The sequence below is a fragment of the Tenrec ecaudatus genome, chromosome 10, assembly GCF_050624435.1.
Source record: "Tenrec ecaudatus isolate mTenEca1 chromosome 10, mTenEca1.hap1, whole genome shotgun sequence".
Taxonomy (NCBI): Eukaryota; Metazoa; Chordata; class Mammalia; order Afrosoricida; family Tenrecidae; genus Tenrec; species Tenrec ecaudatus.
The window spans coordinates 97,608,112-97,617,473 of NC_134539.1; the positions used below are offsets into that span (position 1 = coordinate 97,608,112).

Genomic DNA, 9,362 nt, shown 5'->3' on the forward strand with positions numbered 1-9,362 from the left:
GAGTCAGTATATATGCTTTGCAAAACAATTTTGATAACTTGAAAGTTGATTGGCCACTTGGCATAAAACTTCTCGACACTGAATAAACAAGTTTGTGACCCTAGCTTTACTTAAAACAACTTAAACTAATGTGGAAGAAAGTTACCTAGACCTGATGGAAAAGGGGACCCTGAGAGGTGCATTGGCTATTAATGGCCAAGTCAGTGATTCAAACCCACTGGTCTCAGGAAAAAAGCTTGGGTAAGGATCTTTGCCATAGTCCAGGCTGATTGATCCTGTGGGCTGCTGAGAGTGGGAGTAGGAAGTCCAGTCTTAGGTAGCTGATGCTGGTTTCAAATTGTTGACCATGCTGCTCTCAAACCAGTATGAACCACTTAATGCCACTAGAGCTCCTGTGGGTAAGCATCTCAGAAACCCTATATTGTAAATTGGAATAGACTCAATGGCATTAGGATTGGGGGGGGTGAGAGAAGAGTTGGTTTACATTAAGAAGATACCATCACATCAGTTTGTTGTCTGGTTCCTTAAGCATTTTTTTGTTTATAGTGTTATAGTTAAAACTAATATAAATCTATTTTCCTTGCCAAGCACATAGCTATCAATGCAATGTTGACTTAGAACCAAGGAGAATGAAAGGGAAAACATTGCCAGTTGTGTTAAACCCAAATGATACAGGCATTGCTTGTGTTACCTTTGTTACTTGTAAGGTGTTTGTTCAGTCTTCCACTTATTTAAAGCCTGTTTTATTTTATGGCTGAGCTATATCCCAAAAGCAAATTCTATTTGTTAGAACTTGGATTATACATTAATATGCTTTGAGGTTCTAGGGTTTGTGGAAAGCTGCCATTTCACCATCACCAATTGCAATTCCTAAACTTAGTTTCAAGTTTCATAAAGGGTTTGTTTTTTCTTGAGTATTTACTCCAGTGTGCAGACATGTAAAACAGTATTTGGTGTACAGGGAGGGCATTGACTCCCAGGTACTGGTGGTTTGTAGCCTGTTTCCAGACCATGAGACCAGTCTTCAGTGAAATGCGAAAAATGAGGACACTTGATGCAGAACAAGACTTACGTGGAGTGAGTCATTTCTACCTGAATCCTGATCTGATTCCATCACCTAAATGTCACTTTGTCAGTAAAAAGATAAGTTATATGTAAGTAATTGCACAGATTACACATGAAATGCTCAATGCATGGTCAATGGTGGGAAACAGTTCCTTGGTGTAACCTTCCTGGCCTTTTTCTCACCAGTGCAGTTTTCAATTTTAAAGCTTCATGATCATCTTCTAGCTTGGGGAAAATTTATTAAGAGCACAAACTTTTGAAATCCCTCCAAAAATCTGTCAACATTACCTTGTGAGCTTATCTCTCTGCTTTGAATTTAATTGGCCCAGCAGATTATCTCAGAAGTTACTGGGTTTTTTAAAAAAAATCATTGGGGGCTCGTATAACTCATCACCATACATACATATATCCATTGTGTAAAGCACATTTGTACATCCTCAAAAAATTGCTTTCTGCTTGAGCCCTTGGTATCAGCTCATTTCCTCTTCCTGCTCACCCCTCCCTCACGAACCCTTGGTAATTTATAAATTATAATTTTGTCATATCTCACCCTCTCAGATGTCTCCCTTCACACTTCTGTTGTCCAACCCCCAGGAAGGAGGTTATATGTGGATCCTTGTAATGGGTTCCCCCTTTCCACCCCACTCACTTCACCCACCTGGAATTGCCACTCTGACCATTGGACCTGAGGGGATCATTGGCCCTGGACTCCCTGTGTTTCCAGTTCCTATCTGTACCAGTGTACATCCTCTGGTCTAGTCAGATTTGTAAGGTAAGATTCGGATCGTGGTGGTGGGAGGCATGGAGGAAACATTTAGGAACTAGAGGAAAGGTGTATGTTTTATCGTTGCTACACTGCACCCTGACTGGCTCGTCTCTTCCTTGCTACCCTTCTGTAAGGGGATGTCCAATTGCCTACAGATGGGCTTTGGGTCCCCACCAGAGGAAAGATTTTTCATGGGTGTAGCAAGCCTCTTCTTTCTCCCGAGTGCCTGGTGCTTTCAAACTGCTGACACATACCTACTACACCCGAGTATTGCAGGCTCTGCTCCAGGTTCCGCGAGACACAATCCCATAGTGCTACACCGCTTTTCCGCCACACCAGAGACTACTTGTATCAGTAGGTGTTGGTCTTCAGTTGCTCCGGAGATCAAAGGGCATAGTTCTAGTCAAAAGCTGGCATCAAAATGAACCTGATGAAATGGGAGTCTGGGCAGTCTGACCTCAACAGCCCCGGGTTGGAATGGTGTCAGGATGGGGTCGTGTAGCTCCTTAGACAAACCAACTCTGCTTGAGAGCACCAAAGAACACCGTGACTGAACTCTGGTTCCTTCAAGATGTACTCTGCTGCTGTGAGGTGCAGTCAAGTCCGCTCTCTTAGTGACTCTTAGAACAAAGGAAGGAATCCAGGCCTGGTCCTGGATCATTTTCACAATTGTGATGTTTTAAAATTTTTTCATTAAATGATCGTTTTATTGGGGGCTCTTACAACTCATAACAATCCATACATCAATTGTATCAAGCATATTTACATTGTTTGGGCCGGGTCCGGACCATGCAGCCACCTCCCCTAGCTTTCCAGAAAGATAGCCTGCTGGACTGTGCGGCCAAGGCCAGAGCTGGATGGTGTAGTCCCTGCCTCCAGCATTCCAAGGAACTTATTTCTCCCGGGTGGGATCTGTATAGCCCCTTCCCTCTGTTCTGGGATGATTTACTCACAGACCACATCCTGACTCAGACCCTGCAACTGCAGCACCAGAAGGCCTTCCTTCCCCTTACCAGCACATCCGTCCTTGGCTCAAGCCCTGTATGTGTCCCACCGCCTCTCTGCCAGACGCGATTTCCCTGTCCTAACTCGTTGAGTCTCGGAACCTGCCCGGGGGCTCAAAATGCCCCATCCTTTTCTGCTCTACCTTCCCTCCCAGTAGTTCTTTCCCTGCCTCAATAAAATCTTTCTCAACTTCATATTCCAGGCTATACTCTATCTTTGTTCTGTGTCTCTCTCTCCATCTTCTCATCTTGGTTCCGAAAGACCTGGGACCGACAGGAGGGACCTCTGTGCTGCCCCAGCCTTCCTCTGGCCAGTGCACAGCCCCGTCCTCTGTTTTCAACCTCTCATACATACGTTCCCATCGTTCTTTTCTAGACATTTACTTTCTATTGAGTCCTTGCATCAGCTCCTCTTTTTTTCCCTCCCTCCACTCTCATTGACTCCTTGATAAATGATAGATTATTAATATTTTCATATCTTATCCTGACCGCTGTCTCCCTCCCCCCATGGTTTCTGTTCATCCCCCTGGAGGGGGTGTGTGGTCATGTGTCGATCATTTCAATCGGTTCCCTCTTCCTCCCCTCCTCTCCCCACCTTCCCCCTACCCTTAGGATTGTGATGTTTGAGCCCTTTGTGCAGCCACTGTGCCAATCCATTTGTCCAGGGCCTGCCTCCTCTTCACTGACCCTCTGCTTTGTCCAGCAGGATATCCTTCTCCAGACCCTGGTCACTGCTGACAACATGAGACCAAGGCTTGCCATGCTGGCTTCTAAAGGGCTTTCTGATGGTACTTCTCCCGAGGTGGGTTTGTTGTGTATTCTAGGCCTTGAGAAATGGAGGCAATGGCTCAAAATGTTTAGAATTCTCTCTGCTTGCCCCGAGCCAGAGTGAAAAGTACTGAGTATTGCATCTTGCAAAGATGATTTCGGCATTTTTGAGGGGGGGGGGAAGCTAAGATTTGCCAGACAAAACCCCCTTACTTCCAGGGAAGAATCCCATCTCTCCACCACCCCAAGGGGACTAGGGCTCTTACTTCCTACTCTGGATGAGGAGGCAGTCTCCGACACCTACTGCCTCTCCTTGGCTTCCTGAGAAGCAGCGCTTTTGAAAGCTGCTTTTCTGAGAATCAGGCCTGAGAGTTCAGTGGTTTGCTTTCCTTTTGCTGCCAACTCTTGAAAACAAACTCTCCTTGACTTTTAGATTAACCAACTCCTCCTCTCTCCCCTCCTCCCCAGCTTTTCCTGGCAGCAGCCTGGCAAGGTTTACTGCAACAATACGCATCCTCCTCCAGCATGCAAGCCAAGACCTTGAGAAAGAAGGCACTGAGTCACCGGCGGCTAGTGGAGCTTAGCAAAATAGGGTCCTCTGGAGATAGGAAGGAGTCCTAGTGGTGTAGTGACTAAAGCATTGGGCTACTAACTGCAAAGTCAGTGGTTCAAGCCCACCAGCTGCGCCATGGTGGAAAGATGAGGCTGGCTGACTCCATAAAGACTTAGTCTCAGGAATGCTAAGGAGCAGGTCTACTCTGCCCTAGAGTCCCTCTGAGTAGGAATTGACTCAATGGCAGTGGGTGTTTTTGGTGGAGACATGAAGGAGGAGACTGAAGAGATAAAAGTGAGGGGTGATGGAGTCTGGAGAGGCCTGGATATGGCTCATGGGCCTTGGCCATCTAAGGTGCTCTGGCTTTGCTGTCTCATCCCCACTTTTTCTAAAACCACAAGAACTCAGGCTGCGCAAGTGCTTCCAGTAATGTGCTGATTTCCCCTAAGTGGCTGCTGCTCTGTAGACAGACTTCATGCCACTTCAATTATTCATTTGTTTCCCTTTCAGCACTATCCTCTCCACTGTGCAGGCATACCTTAAAGAGATTGTGGGTTCAGTTCCAGACCACCGCAAAAATGCGAACACAAGAGCGTGAGCGACACGAAATTCTTGGCTTCCCAGTGCACACACAAGTTATGCTTGCACTATACGGTAGTCAATAAATGTGCAACTGCATTATGTATACGTTTGAAACATTGTGTTTCCAAGTGTGACAGGCAGAGATATATATTGCTGATAAAATGGTGCCAGTAGATTTGCTGGATGCAGGGTTGCCACAAACCTTCAATTTGCAAAAGCACAATATCAAGGAATCATCACAGTAAAGCTAAGTGCAGTAAAACAAGGTGTGCCTGTATTTCAGGCCAGAGTCAGATGAACCAGAACTCACTGCCATCAAGTTGCTTCCGACTCAGTCACCCTATAGGACAGGGTAGAACTGCTCCTGTGAGTTTCTGAGACTGTCCCTTCTCTGTAGGAGTAGAAAGTCTCATCGTTCTCCAGTGGAGCAGTTGGTGGTTTCAAACTCTGGCCCTTGCATTAGCAGTCCAGCACACAACCCACTACACCACCAGGGTGCCTCCAGCCATATATGCTAGCTTAAAACTGTGTCCAGCAGACTCAGAAGCTCAATGCATGAAACCTTTATTCTTTAACTTGAAAATTTATAGTGAAAATAAGACTATGCCTGAAGACACACAGAGTACAATACATTTATTCAGGCTATCCTGGGTGGGCCCAGGCCCCCAAATACAAAGGGGGGACAGGAGGTGACACACACTTTTTGTGGAATGTTGTTTGGGTATAATCCACCCATTGCTATTGACTCAATTCTGACTCCCAGTCGACCCTATATAGAGTCTCTGAGACTATAAATCCTTACGGAAGAAGACAACCTCATCCTTCTCCTGAAGAATGGCTTGTGGGTTTGTACCTCCAAACTTTTGCATAGTAGCCCAACACTTGCTCCCAGTCCCACCAGGCTTCCTGCCAATGGAAGCAGGCGAATAGCACCCCTGACATTCTGGAAGGTGGACTGTTGCAAGCTCCCGAGCAGAACCCAGGAAATACGTATGATGTTTTAAGCTTTACTCTAAAGACTCCTATTGGCAGAAATAGAACTGGTCTTATTTTTTATGTCAGGCCCTAAGCAGGGTCCGCCAGCTATCCAGACAAGCATGCTGAGTCAAGAATGGAGACGAACATAAATACAATGACAGATCCAATCCAAACAAGATACACTTATTGGCCTATCCCCAAGACAGGGCTAACACAGAAAAAAAGATCTCTTAGGAATTTGATTTGGGAGGATAAATAGGAAGTGAGGGCCTCTTGGAGTTCTGCTTTTGCTGCTCCTCCACAGCTGGCCTTGGAACAAACCGTACCTGCCCCAAGTCTGAAATGACTCTGATCTCTGCTCCCTCCGGGCTGACTTGGGATGAAATCAGGGCTGCCTGGACAGCCTGCATGTGTGAGATGTGAAAGAAGACAGGTGGACTCCCTGACTTCTGGCATTCCTCCAGCCCTCCCCTTCCAACCCTCAAGGCTGCAGAACAGCACTCAAAGGAATAACTATGACTGATTCTCTCTGGAGAGGAAAATATAAAAAGCTGACTTGTGGAGCTGCTTCATGGTCGCATGTTTCTGGTTCCTCTCTCTGCGGCTCAGCTCCCACATGTTCTGAGCTTATAGGACAGACAACGCTTATAGGACAACCCTGTAGGACAACCTTCCTGACAACGCTCAACGAGCAAAAGACAAATGCTGATGAAGTTATCCAGTAGGCAAGGAGAAAGCATCAATGCAGAGGAGACGGCACCTTGGGGAGGTGGAAAGGATGGCACAGGTGAAGTTCTTTGTTCATCCGAACAGCAAGGAAGGCAAGGTGGGTACAATGGGCACGCTTCAGGCAAGGGTGGGAATATCTGATGGCTGCTGCTTTCTCAACGAAGTATGAGGTGAAGGTCACCAGGTGAGAGGAAGTGGAGAGGGGTATAAAGGTTGAGAAAAGAAAATATAGACCATATTGCCTCTGCGAAGCGAGTAGAATTGCAGGATAGTGTTCAGGATCCCTTTGGATTTGGGATCATAGAGGTACAGTGAAATCATTCTACTTAGACGCTGAAACCTTGGCAACTTAAATACCCTGGGGATCCAGGTACAGATGACAGACAGGACACGTTCCGCTGACCCAGGGAAATGGAGTGAACATTTGTATTTGAAACTTTGGCAACCCCCTCTAAGGAGGCTGCTCAGACAAGGTGCATGCTTGTGTCTGGCTTTTTGGTTCCAGGCATTTGAGGAAAGCCTCTGTTATGAAAGGCAGAGCCTGTATTTGAGCTTAAATTCTGGGCACTAAATGTGCAGAAAGCCTGGATTACAGCGAAAGCTCTAAACCCACCGATCTCCATATGAATCAAATCTCCATATGATTTAAGCCTCCACTGAATTCTTAAAAAAAATTTTTTTTCCCCACTGAATTCTTTCTGGCCATGACCAGCAATGTGAAAAGTGTTTGCCCAGTAGAACTACAGCTCCCCTAGTCGGTCCAGGGAGGGCACTTGGCTCTGTGTTTTTTTTATGGGAATTCAGATACTAGGAGCACATAATCCTGACATATCCTGACTTCCTTGGCTCGAGAGCTCCTGAGCCAGTCTTGTAAACTCTTCTATCTAGCTTAACACATTAAGGATATTTTTTACCAACTTACCCAAGTGGCTGTGTATTTTTGCGACTGTTAGGGTTTTTTTTTGCATTAAACCATAAATGAATCTACATCTCATCAACTTTTTATCATATTTATTTATATATAACTTTCAGTTTTTGAATATAAAACGTTGTCTCACATTATGAAACAATATTTTGCAATGTATGTGGAACATTATTACTTTTATGAACTATAATCTTCATGAAATTATAAACTTCTAGTAAAAACAATCAACATAATCCATATTACTTTGAAAACCAGTAAAAGTAAATACAGTATATCAAACAAAAAATACATCCTTTGTTCCCCAGTGTTCATTTGCTGATATGTTCCTTTGTTATACAGTCTACTATTGTTACTATACTCTACAACTACACTATACAACTACATTGAGAAACAAAGACAGTGTGCAAGTCTTATCCCTGAAACCCTGTGAAAAACTGATCTCCTAGCCCTGTGGTTTGATTAGTTGTGGAGACCTTATTCTAAACAGTTACAATTATTTCATATATTGTAGTTAGCATAGGACCTATATATAAACAAAGGTTCCTAGTATTTTTTTAATGTATGGTACTTTGTATAACGTTTTTCTCTATGAAGCGGTACCTTACAAAATTTGCAAATATGCCTGGTTTCATTTCTTTTTCTTTTTTTTTCGGTCCCACAACACATGCTTTATTTGTCCACCGCTGCTTCAGGGCGCCGGCCACGGGCAGCTCACTTCAAGATGCTGTCATCTTGGGCTTCTGCCAGTTCCCTGGCGATGCGCTTCAGCTCATCCTGCTTCTTCTTCTCCTCGGCCGCCGCGATCCTCCTCTCCTCCTCCGCCTGAGGCTTCAGGTAACTGTAGCGCTTGGCACCGTAGGCCACGCCGAGGAACAGGGCGGAGTAGCGGGTGAGCTTGATGAGCGGCGAGACCTGCACCGGGGGCACCATCTTGTCCCTGACCTTCGCTTCACTTCTTTTTCCATGGGCAGCGCAAACTCTACAGGCTCTGGTAGGAAACTTCTTTTTTTCATTGACTGAAATGAACACAGGCTCATGCTGCTTCATGGCACCTGACAGCCTTCCTGGTGGATCTTTACATGGTGCTCTCCCTGCTCTACTGGGGGTTGGGCTGGACATATGTCTCTCTGGTTCTGGAGAGCCTTCATTTTCATGGTCAGTAATCCAGTATTTTGCCACTGAAAGGAGAAACTGCTTGTACTTCAGTTTTTTCCTCTGGATTCAGAGCATTGTAAATTCTATAGCAATTGAAAAGTCCACAGTTAATGAGATAAAGGATGACTTTTTTGGGTCCATTTCATTGTTTTCCTTAGAATAGGATAATACAAGTGGTACTGATCTGCATGATCAACTTTCTTCATGTGGGCATTATATCGATGTATACACACAGGTTTCAATGCATCCTCTCCACAGTTTCTATTGTTCTTTCTTGTAGTTGAGACAGAGCGTCATGAATTGTTGATCTCATTCTGACATCTCACTTGTCTTTCCATATGAGGAGAAGAATGTCACCTTTTCTACAGAAAACTGTGTCACCTTTCTTCATTCTTGATGCTTTGGCTTTTAGGGTTAGCGGTAAACCTCTGTTCACTCTAATAGTACCACAGACTCTAGTTTTGCTTTTCAGTAGCAAATCAGCAGTAGAGGTACTGTTATAGTAATTATCCGGGTAGATATGGTGCCACCTACCAAGATAAGGGCCAAGAACTGAGAGACCAGTTTCTTCCAATTTCTTCCCTTTACCAGTATAAATTTCCACATTGCAGATATAGCCTGTGTCACTCTCGCACACCATCCTAACAAGTAAATCAGACTTTGTCATCTTTGCTGGGTTGTATGTTTGAAACCTCAGGCGTCCTCTCCACGGAATCATCCCCTCGTCCAATGACAACTATTGCTTTGGTCTGTAAAGTGTCTTGAATTTATTGAGAAAATAATCCAGCACAGGTTGAATTTTAAAGAGTCTTCCAGAGTTATTGTCCATTTTCGTGT

The 9,362-nt window shown here is 44.8% G+C and overlaps 1 pseudogene; it reads right to left on the reverse strand.

Moving 5' to 3' along the window:
• Window positions 1-8,042: 8,042 nt before the first annotated feature.
• LOC142458121 (ATP synthase F(0) complex subunit e, mitochondrial pseudogene) lies at window positions 8,043-8,312 on the reverse strand (annotated as a pseudogene).
• Window positions 8,313-9,362: the final 1,050 nt, after the last annotated feature.